Raw genomic sequence first — 15,051 nt, 5'->3', positions numbered from 1 at the left:
ACTTCACTTTGATTATATTTTTACTTTCTAAAGTTGGATGGTATCAGTCTCTCTGCTGGTTGCAACCCATTTTACAGCCCCAAATGAAAGTTTCTGTTAAGTAATGAAACCTACTGCAAACATCTTACAAAGAGCTAATTCACCTCACTGAAAGATAAATAACAACCAAAAAAAGAAAAGCAAATTGTATGACAGAATTCTCCATAAAAATATCATAAGAATATAGTTTCTAAATTATCACATCATGAACCTCCATACTGCTTTCCAGATTGGTTGCACCAATTTGAAGTCCTACCAGAAATGTAAAAGTGTGCCTTTTATCCAACATCCTCACCAACATTTATTGTTGCTTGTATTCTTAATAACTGATATTTTGACTGGAGCAAGATGAAATTTTGAGCAGTTTTGATTTCCATTTATCTAATTGTTAGAGATGTTGAACATTTTTTCCTATATTTGCTGCCTGATCATGTATCTTCTTCTGAGAAGTGTCTTTTCAGTTCCTTAGCCCATTTATTGACTGGGTTATTTGTTTTTTTGGTTACTTGGTTATTTGTTTCTTTGACCCAGCTATCCTACGCGTCGGTTTATATCAAAAGGATTTTAAAACATCATACTACAATGATGCAGCCACATCAATGTTTATAGCAGCACAATTTATAATAGCTAAATTGTGGAACCTACATAGATGCCCTTCAGTAGATGAATGGATAAAGAAACTGTGGCATATATACACAATGAAATATAACTCATCATTAAAAGAGAATAAAATCGTGGCATCTGCAGGTAAATGAATGGAACTAGAGAATATCATGCTAAGTGAAATAAGCCAATTCCAAAAAAAACCAAAGACTGAATGTTTTCTCTGATAAATGGATGTTGATCCATAAGGGGGGTAGGGAGAGAGAACATGGGAGGAATGGAGGAACTTTGAATAGTGCAAAGGGTAGGAAAGGGAAGGAAGGGGGGATGGGGAAGGAAAGATGGTGGAATGAAATGGACATCATTACCCTAGGTACATATATGAAGTCTAGTTTGTGTACAACCAGAGAAAAGAAAAATTGTGCTCCATTTGTGTACTATGAATCAAAATGTATTCTGCTCTCATGTATAACAATTTAGAATAATAAATAAATTTTTAAAAAAAATAAAAATAAAATAAAATCACATTATGATACTTAAAAAGTAATAATGAAAATCACCTCTTAATGTTGAGAATTCAAACAGAGCTTACAAATTCATGGAAGCATGCTGATATGGAAAGAATATATATGGGCTGATAAAATTGAGAAAAGACATGAAAATAAAACAATCAGAAATGAGGATCACACTGGAATGATCAAAAGGAAATAAAGATTAAGAGAATTATAAGGAGAGAAGATGCAAACATGAAGAATATTAAAGAAAAATTAAAATACCACAATTTATAAATGTGAGAGAATATTATATATAAGGATTCAAAAAATGCAAAGAAATACCTAATCATCTAGAAATATATATATATATATATATATATATATATATATATATATACATACACATACATATACATGTATACATCTTCCAGGGTAAAATAAGGAAACTTCCCTGAAATAAATGAAGACTAATCTATAATTTAAAAAGACATAGAATGTCTGAGTGAAATGTGATGCAGGATTTTTGAAACCAAGATATTCCCTTGCAAATTCACTGGATTTTAGAAGGTAAAGAAATAGCATTTTGAAAAACAAGACACAAAGTTAAAGTTATTTATGCAGAGGGAGATAAAAATCAGTATGTTTGGCAGGCATGATGGTGTATGCCTAAAAATCCCAGAAATTTGGAAGGCTGAGGCTAGCCTCAGGCTAGCCTCAAGAACTCAGTGAGACCTGTCACAAAATAAAAAGGATTGGGTATGTGGCTCAGTGGTAAAGTGCCACTATATCAAAACAAATAAAAACCCAGTAAGTGTGTACTTAATCCAACAAAAGAACGAAGGAATGCCAAAAATGTATTAAATAAAAGATAACATGATGCACAAACTTTATACTCAAACTCTTTCAGATATAAAGACAAAAACAAGTGTTTTAAACCTTAAACATCTTAAACCTCATAGAATAAATCTTGTTTGAAAAAAAAAAAAATTGCTAGAGTACAGTCAATCTTCCAAGGAATCCTCCATTCAGAGTTGAATGTGGACCTGAAGAACTTCAGAAGCAAATACAAAATACTTTATTAAATTGGACTGTTATAATATCATTTTATAAAATGGATTCAACTACTCTTTGTATACTGTTGAGGAAACTATTTGAACCTACGATTTTGACTTTCAATGGAAAATCAGTTTTGAAAACACTCTCAACATTGCTTAATAGGGAGGAATTGGATAATAGCTACCGAAATACAGGTAGATAGAAGAACCAATTCTGGTGTTTCACAGAGCAGTAGTATAACAAAGGACCACTTTATGTTTTGAATATAGCCTTTACTGCTCTTCCACTGCAACTTATTTTTTTTACATGGGCATTTTTCTTTCTCTCTCTTTTTTTTTTCTCTGCCCCTCTTCAGTCTCTCTTCCTTCCTAACCTCAGGAGAAATAGGATTACTCTTCTTCCCCATCTTAGGCAGATTTACCTGCCCTTGACCACACACCTACCCAAGGAACAAAGTAAACCAGACTGAGGATGGAACCAGAAGATCTCAGAAATGACTATCACCCAAATTAACAAGTCAATCACAGCTCCAACAGAGAACACTTGGAATGTAGCCTTTGAATCACCTCAGTTCCTGCAGAAGAATCACAGCCTCTGCGACAGGTGTCCCCGTGTGTTTCTCCTTTGATACCAAAGCAATAAACTTCCTTTTCCTTTTTCTCAAAGCTGTGTTCTCATTGGATTGACATCAGGACCAAGAACTAAGCTTTCGGTTACATTAGGAAGATTATTAGTTTACGACAACAACCTACTATAAAGATTATAAAGACCCTCAAGAAAGGAGTTTAAAGGCTCCAAATAAAAAGAAATGACAAATGTGGAAGAGCATAGAAATACTAATCGCAAAATTTTGAAATGGCTAACAGAACATAGAAATACTAATGTACTGACTTTATCATGACACACTGTTTGCATGTGAATTATAACACTGTCCCCCATACTTATGTAAAGTACTATGTAAATTTTTAAAAATCTAAATTGAAACAAACAAAAAAAAAAAGGCATGTTATTTGACAACACACCACAAGGTGGAGCCCCTATGTTGTTTATGAATTCCGAATAGGGTTGCCATTAAAATCACAGATTAGAATTTCACTTAATAGAGAATCCAGTGGCAGGTCCTTCCTATAATATTTGCAGAGTCTGCAGCAAAAGAACAAAATCCATATACCATATGTCAGAATATTTATAAGTTAAATATCAAGCTCAGCCCAACCCTTAATCCCACATAGACCCAGAAACCCACAGCCTTGTTCCCAAGCATTTGCCCTAAACACCTGGAAGCTGAAGAAATCTCTTTCCCTTTGGCCCATCCTGTAGCCAGGGGTAGGGAAGGATGGATGCTGCGTCAGGGCAGTGGAATTCCACTCCCCCAGTCCCTTTTCTGAGAGAATTTCTAGGAGCTGCCTGAGTCTCCCAGGTTGGATTGAAGAGGCAAAGTTTTACAGAGAACTCACTCACTTTAATTACCTGCATCAGGTAGATTGAGCTGGCAAACTTTCCTGCGGCCTCACTTTCTCTCTTCCAGGAAAGTGTAATTTTCTTCCCCTGTCCCCACTCTCTATTTCCCAGACAAGGCCCTACAGGGTAGAAAAACCTGCTGGATTGTTATATTTGGTCACCCCCTCCCCCCCAGTCACAAGAGCACCTTCCTTCCTGGGGAGCTCAGCTCATTTCTGCATCTCCTTTACAGCCTTTTTCACTAACCCTGTTACCAGTCTTTCAAACCTTTCTTATAAAATTTGAAAAATAAAAGATCTTTGAATGTCAATGTTTGCAAGGTGTGGGGCCCTCTTGAGCACTGGGCTCAGGGAAGGGTCCTTCTTCCACAGGACAAAGATGTCTGGTGGCATCTAAAACAGCAGAAAGGAAAATGTTCTTCCTGCAGGTGAGGATCAGCAATACTCCCAAGTCTAAACTCATATCCTTTGTCTGTAACAGGAAATGAGCCAGGGAGCAGCAAAGCAGTTTTGATTCTTTAAGGAGTGTGAGTGGGAGGAGTTTACACAAAGACTCTCACAGGCAGCTCTGCCCTCTTTGTGGGAATTGAAAAGCAGGTAGCCTTTACCAGCACAGCCCACCTGCCTGGGATGACAGCCTGATTACTCACCATCTCTGGGGGCCTAACAGGAACTGAGTCAATGAAATAATTTTCAAAAAACAGCTACTGCAGCCTCTTAGAAAGATGTTATAAGAAAAACCAGCAGCATAATTATATTAAATTAACATTAGGCCAAAAGAAATGTCTTTCTACGTTCCGTTAGCCATTTCAAAACTTTGCAAATGTAATGACCAATTCATTAGAAAGAAACATCTGAGAAGAAAAATAAATAGAAGAATTAAAACTAAATTAAATTAATGTTAGGGCATTAGCCCCAAAATATTTTCATGGAGCAAAGGAAAATGTTTAAACATAAATTTCATATTGAAACAAAGCAATTGTTTATGTGAAAGAAGAAAGCGAAGCAGAAACAAATTTTTTTAAAAAAAGATGAAATATGCATTGGCAGGAAATCTAAAAGAAAAAAAAAATAAAACTCCATAGAAATGAAGATACAATGTAAAGAGATCCAATGTAAAGGGACTAAGAAAATAGAGCAATGGACACACTGAATAGAAATGAGAAAAGTAATTAAAAGAGTGATTAAAAAATTAATACATAAGCTAGCCAATGGGGATCATGTATACATATAATTGAAGTATCTGAGAAAGAGAACTAAAGCTGTGGAACAAAATATGCAAATATAAGATTTAGGAAATGATAGTAAAATCTAAAAATATGAATGTAAATTAATTTTTCATAACTGGGTACCAAGGAAATATGACCTAATGAGTCATCCCCAAGATACAGCATAGTCAAGACTTTGAAGAGACTCCAAACCATAGGCACTGGGGCTTGAGATACTTTGCAGATAATATCAGCAGTACACAGTATGTCACACATTAGAAGCACTTCTAAATGATTTCAGAGTTGACAATGGTGAATGAGTAATTTGTGTGCTCCCTCCTAGAAACTAATAAGGGATATAGCGTGCATCGAAACAATCAATGAGTACAGATGAATGAATCCATGACCTAAGAGTTTGAATAGACGGTATTATATTTCTTGCCCTTTTTTTTCAGCATTTTTTTGTTGTTCTTTTAATATCCAGTTAGCCTAAGGTTCTGTATTTTAGATAAGCAGATTGACTGTTAATAATTATCTCAAAAATGTTTGTCATTTTATCTTGATAGAAATTATTATAGAAATGTTTTCAATTTCCATCTCAAGTTATTTAAGTAACTATCAAGCACATACACACACCCCTTCCTTTTTCTTGCATGACACACATGCACAGGCCAGGGTAGCCTCTGGTATGTCCAAGGAAGAAAGGAAAGATTGGGGGTTTTACAAAGACAGAGAAATCTTCTGAAGTTAGTATGAAATTTATGGGTACTTTTGGTGCCCAAGGGAGCTTATAAGCACTGCTTGGTGAGCAGTAGCAGTCACTATGTGAAAGCCAGATTTTTTAAGTTATAGTTTTCAATTATTTGTAAATTACTAAAATAATCTTAAAGGTAAGGCCTTCTTTCCCTTTATCTAAGTGAATTTGTGTTTATCATTGCTTTGTAGAACATGACTGGGCTGTTATTCACAGCTACTTTTGTTGGGTGCCAGAAAGCTTGCAAACTCTGTAAAGCAAGCTACACTTCCTCCTCTGCCTGCCAGTCATGGGGAAATCTCTGTGAGGTCTTTACAGTGAGGACACCTAAGTTTTCGTAGTAAGGCTTGGTTAATTTCTGTAATGATGACCTTTCTCCATTTTCAAATGGGAAATGCAAGACACTAAAAGCAAATAGGATAGTTTTATGTGAGCTGCTTGCTCACATAGATGCTTATGATTTCCATAACTACTTCTGTCATTTCATTTAACAATGAATGCTATGTTGTGCATCTAATTTTATGCTTTGTTTGACAGAAAGCACATACTTCATAATGGGAAGTACAGGTCACATGGTGAAGGTAAGCATATTTAAGTCTGACCTACTAGTATCTAGGCAGAATTCAAGATCTGCTTTTCAAATGAAGAACAGTTGTAGGCAGGAGACACTATAGTCTTACTATAAAATCTTGATATCCCTATGATTTCCCTATGGAGACTCTCCAGAAGCTTCCTACATCCTCTCTGCTATAAACACTGCCTGTACCTGGTGCAGAACTTGCTTTTGCTTCACTTCCAACTAAACTTTGGCAGCTTCATGCATTATCTAGTAAATGGGCAGATGTATGTGCACAAACGAGGTCATGGATGCCTCCAATACTCCAAAAGGTGGACCAAGTACTATGTTTCCTTATGTGCAAGAAGCACAACAGGTAATATGACATGGCCCAGGCTGCCAAACTACTACTGCTATGGTAGGCCTCTAAAGGATTTGTGGTTTATCTCCTTTCCTCTGGCATGCATATGTTTTTCTAAGGCATCTAAAATACTTTTCATTTCTTCATACCTAACAAACTTCATTCCATCAATGTAAAACCCAGCATGGTGTTCTGTGGAATGATAAAATGATCATGGTACCTCTAGACCATAGTTATAGCCTTAGCACTACTGCCATTTGAGACCACCTTATTCTTTGTGGTGGAGAATTCTCCTGTGGTATGGGGTTTATGAATGTCTCTGGTCTCTTCCTACCAAATGCCAGAAGCATCCTCCTTCTCAGCTATAATAATCAAAAATGTTTCCTGACATGGAAAATTGCCCCAGTTGAGAACCACTTCTCCAGACAGAGATCAAGATGATTCTTATAGTACTGAGATAAGATAATAATAATATAATCTAACTCTTTGAGTGAAAGTGAGCCACCCTAATATTCTTTGCAGTAGTCAAAGAAAACATCTATAATGTAAATAGCTACATATTAAGTATCTAAAACTGTTTTGGTTTCCTTCAGAGATAGCACCAACTGTGGTTAGTGTCACCACCAGACTATGTTTACAATGATCTATGTCATGCTCCATTACTTTACCTTTCATTTGCACTAGAAAATTGTGTAGAAAAAAAAGGGGAATATTGTTAGGAATAACTACTTCTAAGTCTTTCAGATCTTTTTTTTTTTTTTTAAACCTTCATTTTATTTATTTATTTATTTGTTTGTTGGTTTTTATGTGGTGCTGAGGATGGAACCCAGCGTCTTGCACATGCTAGGCGAGCTCTCTACCACTGTTTCAGATCTTTGATGGTGTCACAAAACTCTTTAATTCCCTTAAGGATAAAGTACTACTTCAGGCTAAACATCTTATTTGGGGACTGGTACTTAGCCCTTCTAACCATAACAGCTCTTAGTTCACAAATTCTGCCAGCTGGTGGATCAGTACTTCCCTTCCCTGTCAACATTCTGCTGTAAGGCTTCTAGCCCATCCAAGACGGATTTAGAACAGACATATTACATACTCCTGGCCCTGTTGTAAAGTCCTCCAAACAGATCTGTTTTCCCATGAATAATGAATTCTGAGTCCATGGACTGACTTAGACTTGGGAATCTGACAGAGGGTTGTGAAACTCCATTATGTAGATTTAGATCAGGTTTTTGTTCATAGGACTTAGAATTATTATATTTATATTTGAATAATTGGACCAACTTTGCCTCTAACGCATAGTGTGGTCATTTAGTTTCTCTCTCTCCAGGCTCTGAATGAGCAAAAGAAGAATATGCATTACAAGGTCCATTCTATAGGTCTTAAATTAATTTTTGAAAAGGAAGGGTTACTATGAAAATATAAGATTAATTTGGATTTCATAGCAAAAAAGCCCTGGGTGCTAATTCTAATTATTAAACACTTACAGAATAGCTAATATGAGCCACAGCTATTTCAGTTACTGGAAAGATGAACAAACTATGACTCCTATACTCCCAAAAAACTAAGTTTGTATAGTAGCAGTGGTAGTTTATAATATATAAATTAACGCCTGAAATTTTCAGAATTTATATGATCTAAATACTACAGTAACATTTTTAAAATTATACAGAAATGCAAAATAAAATTGAAATTGTCAGAATACAACAGATCAAACTGAAAACAAATATGTAGAAATCATAAACTAAACAATGTACTAATGAAATTAAAGTGATACATTAGATCTAGAGAATAAACTTCATTTTGAACTAGAGATTTATCACAAAAAAATATATCGTGAATATAGGTGCATTTAGCAAAAACAAAAGCAATAGTATTTTATGGTGTTTCAGATCACAATATTATAGCACTTAATTACACCCATAAAACAAAAATTTAGAAATGTCCAATCATATTGTTACATAATATTTTAGTAACACCAAGTCCATAAAACATCAGAAAACTCTAAAATACTTCTGTTACAGTTGTATTGTTTGTATGAAATTCAACTTGGAAAACTGACTAGATTGATAATAACATTGAAATGATAGGAAATATCATCTACAAAAATAAAGTGGCATTGATATAGATAATTTTCCTACTTATTCAAAATAAAAATCCTCCACATATTATTCCTAGTGACTCCACAAGCATTTTAGTAATATTAAGTATCCTTGGACTTCTTTCAATAAATATGTGATTTAACTTTGTTCCTTACGTTTTTGAAACACTCCTTTATTTCTTCTTTCCTCCATTCCTTTAATCAACAAATACCTGTTCTCCATAATATATGGGATAATGTGCTGGAAAATGGTGAAATCTGGTGTGCTGGAACCCTTTTACGAGTTATATATTTTAACATTCTACACAAACTTGTGGTACATTTCTTTTCTGACCCCATCCTATAACAAATAACAAGCAACAACAAAATTTGTGGTAGACATTGGATCTTTGCCAAATATTCTAGGTAAAAATGAAAGGAAATAGAAAGACTAAGACTTAGGAGTAGAGAAGACCAACTGCTTCTCTCATCTTGATCCTATAAAAGATCAAAGATGGTCCTACTCATTACCTATAGGACTGAAAGTATTAAAGTGAAACCAAGAAAATAATTTTAATTGGAAAATATGGGTCAAAGTAAAAATATGCTTTCAGTGAGACTGACAGGATTACTAAACTCTAGAGAAAGATATGATGTTCGGAAAGATAAGAAAGGTGAACTATCTGGGCACAACAGCACACACCTGAGATACCAGTTAAGGCAGGAGGATTACAAGTTTGAGGCCAGTCTCAGAACTTAGCAAGCCTCTAAAAAACTTAGCAAGAACCTGTCTCAAAATAAAAAATTAAAAGGACTGGGAATGCATCTCAGTGGCAAAGTGGTATTGCCCCTGGATTCAATCTCTAGTACCACCATCCTCCCTTCCCACAAAAAAGTTAAGGCATATACTAAATCTAAAAGGAATATGATTAAGAGACCAACCAAACAAAACCCCCCAGTAAGTGTGGCATTGATATTAGAAATCAGTTAAGTAAGAAATGTTTTCTTAAAAAATTGTAGTGCCCAAATTACCCCCAACATCTAAGAGAAATTATGATTGATAAGTGTTTACATGACCCTGAGTTCCCAACTCTATACAGGCAGGAAACAGTCTGAAAGGACTCCTCCTTGGCATTCAAGACTGATAATCTCCATGTGCTCTCCTCAAATGTAGCCAAAGATGGTAAAGAAAAAAAAAAAAAAGACCCAGAGAAGAATGATGAAGCCGTTTACTGGAGGAATACTCATAACACCCTGAATTCACAATTTCTACAAAACAGTGACTCTGGTTTTTCTTCTTCTTTCAACTACCAGAAGGAAACAGAATGCTAATTGTAAATAAAAAAGAGTCAAAAAGGATGTTCTCTTTTCTTTTTAATGTGTATTGCTAAAGGAATATAGCTAGGAGAAAAGTGGGTTAAAGATACGTGAGAGACAGTAGTTGAAGTGTACACCAAATCCAACCTGGAATAAAGAAAGTGGTAGCATACAATGGGAAAATGCTAAAAATGTCCATTGTTTTGTTACATGAGATAAAGAAACAAGGATGAAGAGAGTAAAATCCAAGAGTTTTATGTCCAATGGCCATTATTATCTCATCAATTTGCTCAATAACCTTCTTGAACTATGTAGCTTTCCTGTGAACATTCACTGATGCATTCATGAAAGGTGTCAAAATCTGAAAACCCATTCCATTTTTTAGCAATACATAACTGTCTTCTTTTAAAATATCAACTACAATTTATTTTAGAGTGATCAAATATTGATACCTACTTTATTCCATTTATAGCTATACTTACTATATTAGATAGAAAATAAACAAAGCGATTACTCTTTCTTCCAGTCTAGTGGAGGGGGAAGCAAAAGGTTTCAAGAGAAATTATGGATTTTCTCTAATAATGAAAAGTTCACAGTTTTTATCTAAAGGGTATCTAAGTATTTTTTGAACCAAGAATTATTCATTCATTTTAATATATTTATTTAGCACCTACTTTATATACTATCCTAATGCATGGGAAATATAGCAATGAACAAGAGACCAATCTACTTTCTGGTCCCACTGAACTCATTGTTTCATAAAGATAGTTTAAATTTTAGGCAGATGGCATACTCCAGAGACACTATATTTGTTTTCTAACATAGGAAAGTAGCACTGCACAGCTCCAAAAAACAGCAGGCACTTAGACCAGAGAATGCAAACTATGACCCATGGATCTATTCCAGCTCACTGAATCTTTTGTAAATAAGAATTAATTGAAACACAACTGTGCCCATTTATTTCTGGGTTGCTATGTCTGCTTTCATACCATAAAACAGTAAATTGCAATGAGACCGCATCATTGTAAACCAAAAATATTTACTACCTTGCACTTTACAGAAATTTTTTCTGATCTGTTAGACTACAATATAATTGTTCAGATATTATCAATTTTTTCATAAAATTCTTTGTTTTACTCCTCAGTCTCCATATGTACTAATTTTTTTTTTTTACTGTATAAAGACTAAAACAAATACAATGGAGAAGAATATAATGAACTCCCTTGAAGCCAGCCATCAACTTCATCAACTATCAATCCATGATCCATCTTTTTTTTTAATCTTTTGCCCCAATTTCATTTCCTTACTTGTTGTTATGTAATTTTGCAATAAACTTAAACATCATATTATTCACCCTTAAAATTTTATTATGTGATAGGCTGCATTATTATCCAAAAGTTGTTTTCTGTTCGTCTCGGAAAAAGATTAGACTCTGCTGCCCCACAGGCATTAGGATTCCTTCACCTAGCTAGCATTTAAAATATGAGTTGCTTTACCCACCGACAGGTGAGTGCCAGGAAAGTACTTCAAACCAAGACAATTGCTTCGACAACCTGAAACTGTTTAGTCATCTTTTTTCCCCCACAACCTGCAGAATGTAAATAGTGGCTGCTCAATTTACCTGAATCTTCAGAAGATGGCTTAGAGATTAGCTGTGGCTGACTTGTAAAAAACACGGTTAATGCAAGATCCACAAGACTTCTGTAAGCTCTTGAGATCTTGGTGTTATTTGTTACTAACACATAACCAAATCTATCTAGACTATAGGTCAAATGTCCCTCACTTAGCCACTCAACAAGTATATTCTGAGTGAGGATATTTTCCCCAAAATTATGCAGAATGCTAGCAATGCAATGATAAATAGAACAGACAGAGAGGATTTCTCTGAAAAGAGGGCATAGATGTGTTTTTCTTTATTCCTTCTCTAAGTACAACTAAAAGTCCAGAACAATATGCACTTGTGTCGGTATATGTGTGTGCATGTGTGTGTGTTTGTGTGTGTGTTTATGTGTTTATATGTGACTGAAGCTGAAGAGAAGACAGACCAGCTTGTGATAATTGGTTACTCAAGAAACAACACTATAGTGAGTTCCTGAGGTTTTATTTTTGCCTTATCTATGCCACTGTTGGAGCTAAATGTCAAAAGGTGAAGACAGGAAAAAAAAAAAAAGGCCACAAAAATACCTGATTATTCTAACAAAAGATAAGGAAAGGCATAGCCTGCCATGGAAGAAATCTCTGGACAATAACCACTCTAGTCAAATACCACAGCAAAAAAGCTATAGTTGCATGCACACCCACACCGGCAATACACAAAAAGAAGCTACAACAAGGTGCCCAGATCACCCCTCCAGGCTGGTGCCAGAAAGCTGAGAACAGATATAGGGTTTGATCTCCACTGAGAGGTAATAAGCCCCACCCTGGCCAGTGAGTCTTCAGCAGTAGCCTGCATTTCCTTCTTCATGTATCAATAAGGCACTCCTTTCCCTTTCTAATTAGGTGATGTAAGAGGAAGGCTAGTGAAGCCAGGACTTTCAGAAGAGCCCAATGGGAATTAGGCCATATGTCTCCTCTGTGGTGTCAAAGACATCATGAGGACAAGTATAGGGAGTCACTCATCTCCCTCTCAGACAGAATGGAGTCATTGATGTTCTGGTGGAGATCCAGAACTGCCACTACTACTCGACAACAACAAGGAGGCTGTTTCCATCTTGGGTACTACTTGAGGCTAACAGTAGAACCTTGACTTCTTTGTAATCTGGGCTCACCCACCTCCACCTCCAGGCCATTAGGGAGCACAGCTAATGCAGAAGTTTTAAATAAGGTCCTGAGCTGAATAATGTCAAGTAAGGCTATGATAACTTATGTACATAGAATCCATACCTAGAGCAAACACTCAAGAAGCTAAACAAAGAAAGGTACTTAAAACATAGATAAACAAAATAGAATTCTAAAAATTGTTCAAGTATCCCACAGGAAGGCAGGAAGCATAAAATAGATAAATAAAGAAGACAGGAACCACACACTTTGTGTTTACAAAGTGAAATATAAAAGTGTAGACTTAAATGTTAATACTTATATTGCACCTAACTGGTCTGAATATAATTGAAAGGCAGACTTTGGCAGGGTAGCAGAAAAAAATAACCCAAACAGGTGCTATCTCCAAGAATTTCACTTCAAGGGGTGGTTCAAATTTATCCAAATGTTATTAAAACATTAATCAAAATAAATTCAGAATAGCTATATTAATATTAGAACAAAACTGACTTCAAAGCAAAGAAATTTACCAGACATACAGAAAAACTGAATGAGAAAACAGTCAATCTACCAGGAAGACATACGAATCCTGAATACATATTCACCAACAAAAGAGCTATAAAACATGAAGCGTAAACAGATGAAATAAAAGGATAAAAAGCAAAACCCACAATTATACTTATTAATTATTATACTTATTAATTATATTGCATACTTATTAATTATTATTATGTTATATATTAATATAATATACTAATATAATATTATATCATATATTATATATTATAATAATAACTTTCATATTATTAATAAAATTAATATTAATAACCTTATTAATGTTAATATTAATTAGTTTATATTAATACTGATATTAATAAAGATATATTGTAATTATAATATTCATTATATAATATAATATTATATCAGTATATATACTAATATAATATACTAATTAATTATTATTATATACTTATTAATCATTATACTTATTAATTATTTCAACACCTCTAAAAACAATTCATAGAACAACTATTTGGAAAATTAGCAAGGATATAGGATGACTTAACGACTTCAATTACCAAAAGCATCTAATTGACATTTATAAAATATTCCACCAAACAAAGACAGAATACATTTTCTCATGTAGTGCCTAGAGAACACACAGCAAGATAAACCATACTTTGGACCATAAGGCAAACCTCACTAAAATTAAAAGAACTATTATCTTAGGTAATATGCTTTCTGACTTCAACAAATACCAATTCAAAGAAGATAGAAAAATCTCCAAATTTTGAAAACTATTAAACAACAAACTTTCAAATAATCCATGAACCAAAGAGGGAGTATACACCATTAAGTACATTAAATAGGATGAAAATGAAAATGTAATACATCACAATGATAAGAAAAAGCTAAAGCAATGCTTAGAGGAATATTCATAGTAATAGAATGCACACGTTAAGGCAAGTACAGTTGTGCACACTTGCAATCCCAGAGACTTGGGAGGCTGAGGCAGGAGATAGCAAATTCAAGGCCAGTCTCAGCAACTTATAACATCCTAAGCAACTTAGCAAAATACTGTCTCAAAATAAAAAATAAAAAGTGATGAGGCCTGAGCTGAGTGTTAACGTGCCCCTGGGTTCCATCCCCAGTACAAAAAATAAATTAAAATAAATGTGTGTATTAGAAAAAAGGAAAATTCTCAAATTGATAGTCAAAGCTTCCATATCAGCCACCTAAACAAGTTTCAAGGAAAAAAAAGTGTGTGTGTGTGTGGCGGGGGAGCCTAAAACAAGTAGAAGAAAAAAAAAAAATAGCAAATCAATGAATTGAAAATAGTAATGAAAACTAAATTTGTTCTTTGAAAAACTGAATTAAATTGAGTACATCTAAGAAGAGACTGACAAAGAATAAAACTGAGTAGACAAATATTATCAATACCAGGATGAGAAAGAAAAAACCCAATGGATTCACAATAGACACTACAGCCAAAAAAGGGGATGCTAGGAAGAGCTATATTTGAATATCCCCATAACCATTAGGGAAACTGAAAATTTATGTCAGAGGGGATTGTAATTTTAATTGAAAAACTTCCAAAACTGAAATTGATGGCCCAAATGGTTTCACTTGGGGAATTCTAACAAACATATACAGAATAATTAAAGTTAATTCTAGATAATTTATTCCCAAATATAAATGACACTTCTCAATTCATCATATGAAGCCAGTAATTCCCCGAAAAAAAATCAAATAATGACAGGACTAAAAAGACATACTAATATAATTTACGAGTGCAAATACAAAAATTCTTAACAAAATATCACCAAATAAAATGAACTAATGTCAGAAGTATAAACCATTGAAAAATG

At 34.4% G+C, this 15,051-nt stretch overlaps 1 protein-coding gene across 1 annotated transcript in view; it reads right to left on the bottom strand.

Annotated features, from left to right (window-relative positions):
• Nucleotides 1–15,051, bottom strand: part of Slco4c1 (solute carrier organic anion transporter family member 4C1) — a 55,917-nt gene that overhangs the window by 26,186 nt on the left and 14,680 nt on the right. The window lies entirely within an intron of this gene.

The sequence above is a fragment of the Marmota flaviventris genome, chromosome 5, assembly GCF_047511675.1.
Source record: "Marmota flaviventris isolate mMarFla1 chromosome 5, mMarFla1.hap1, whole genome shotgun sequence".
In the NCBI taxonomy this organism is placed as follows: Eukaryota; Metazoa; Chordata; class Mammalia; order Rodentia; family Sciuridae; genus Marmota; species Marmota flaviventris.
Note: the sequence above shows the minus strand (reverse complement) of the source record. Positions and strands in the feature narration are given on the sequence as shown.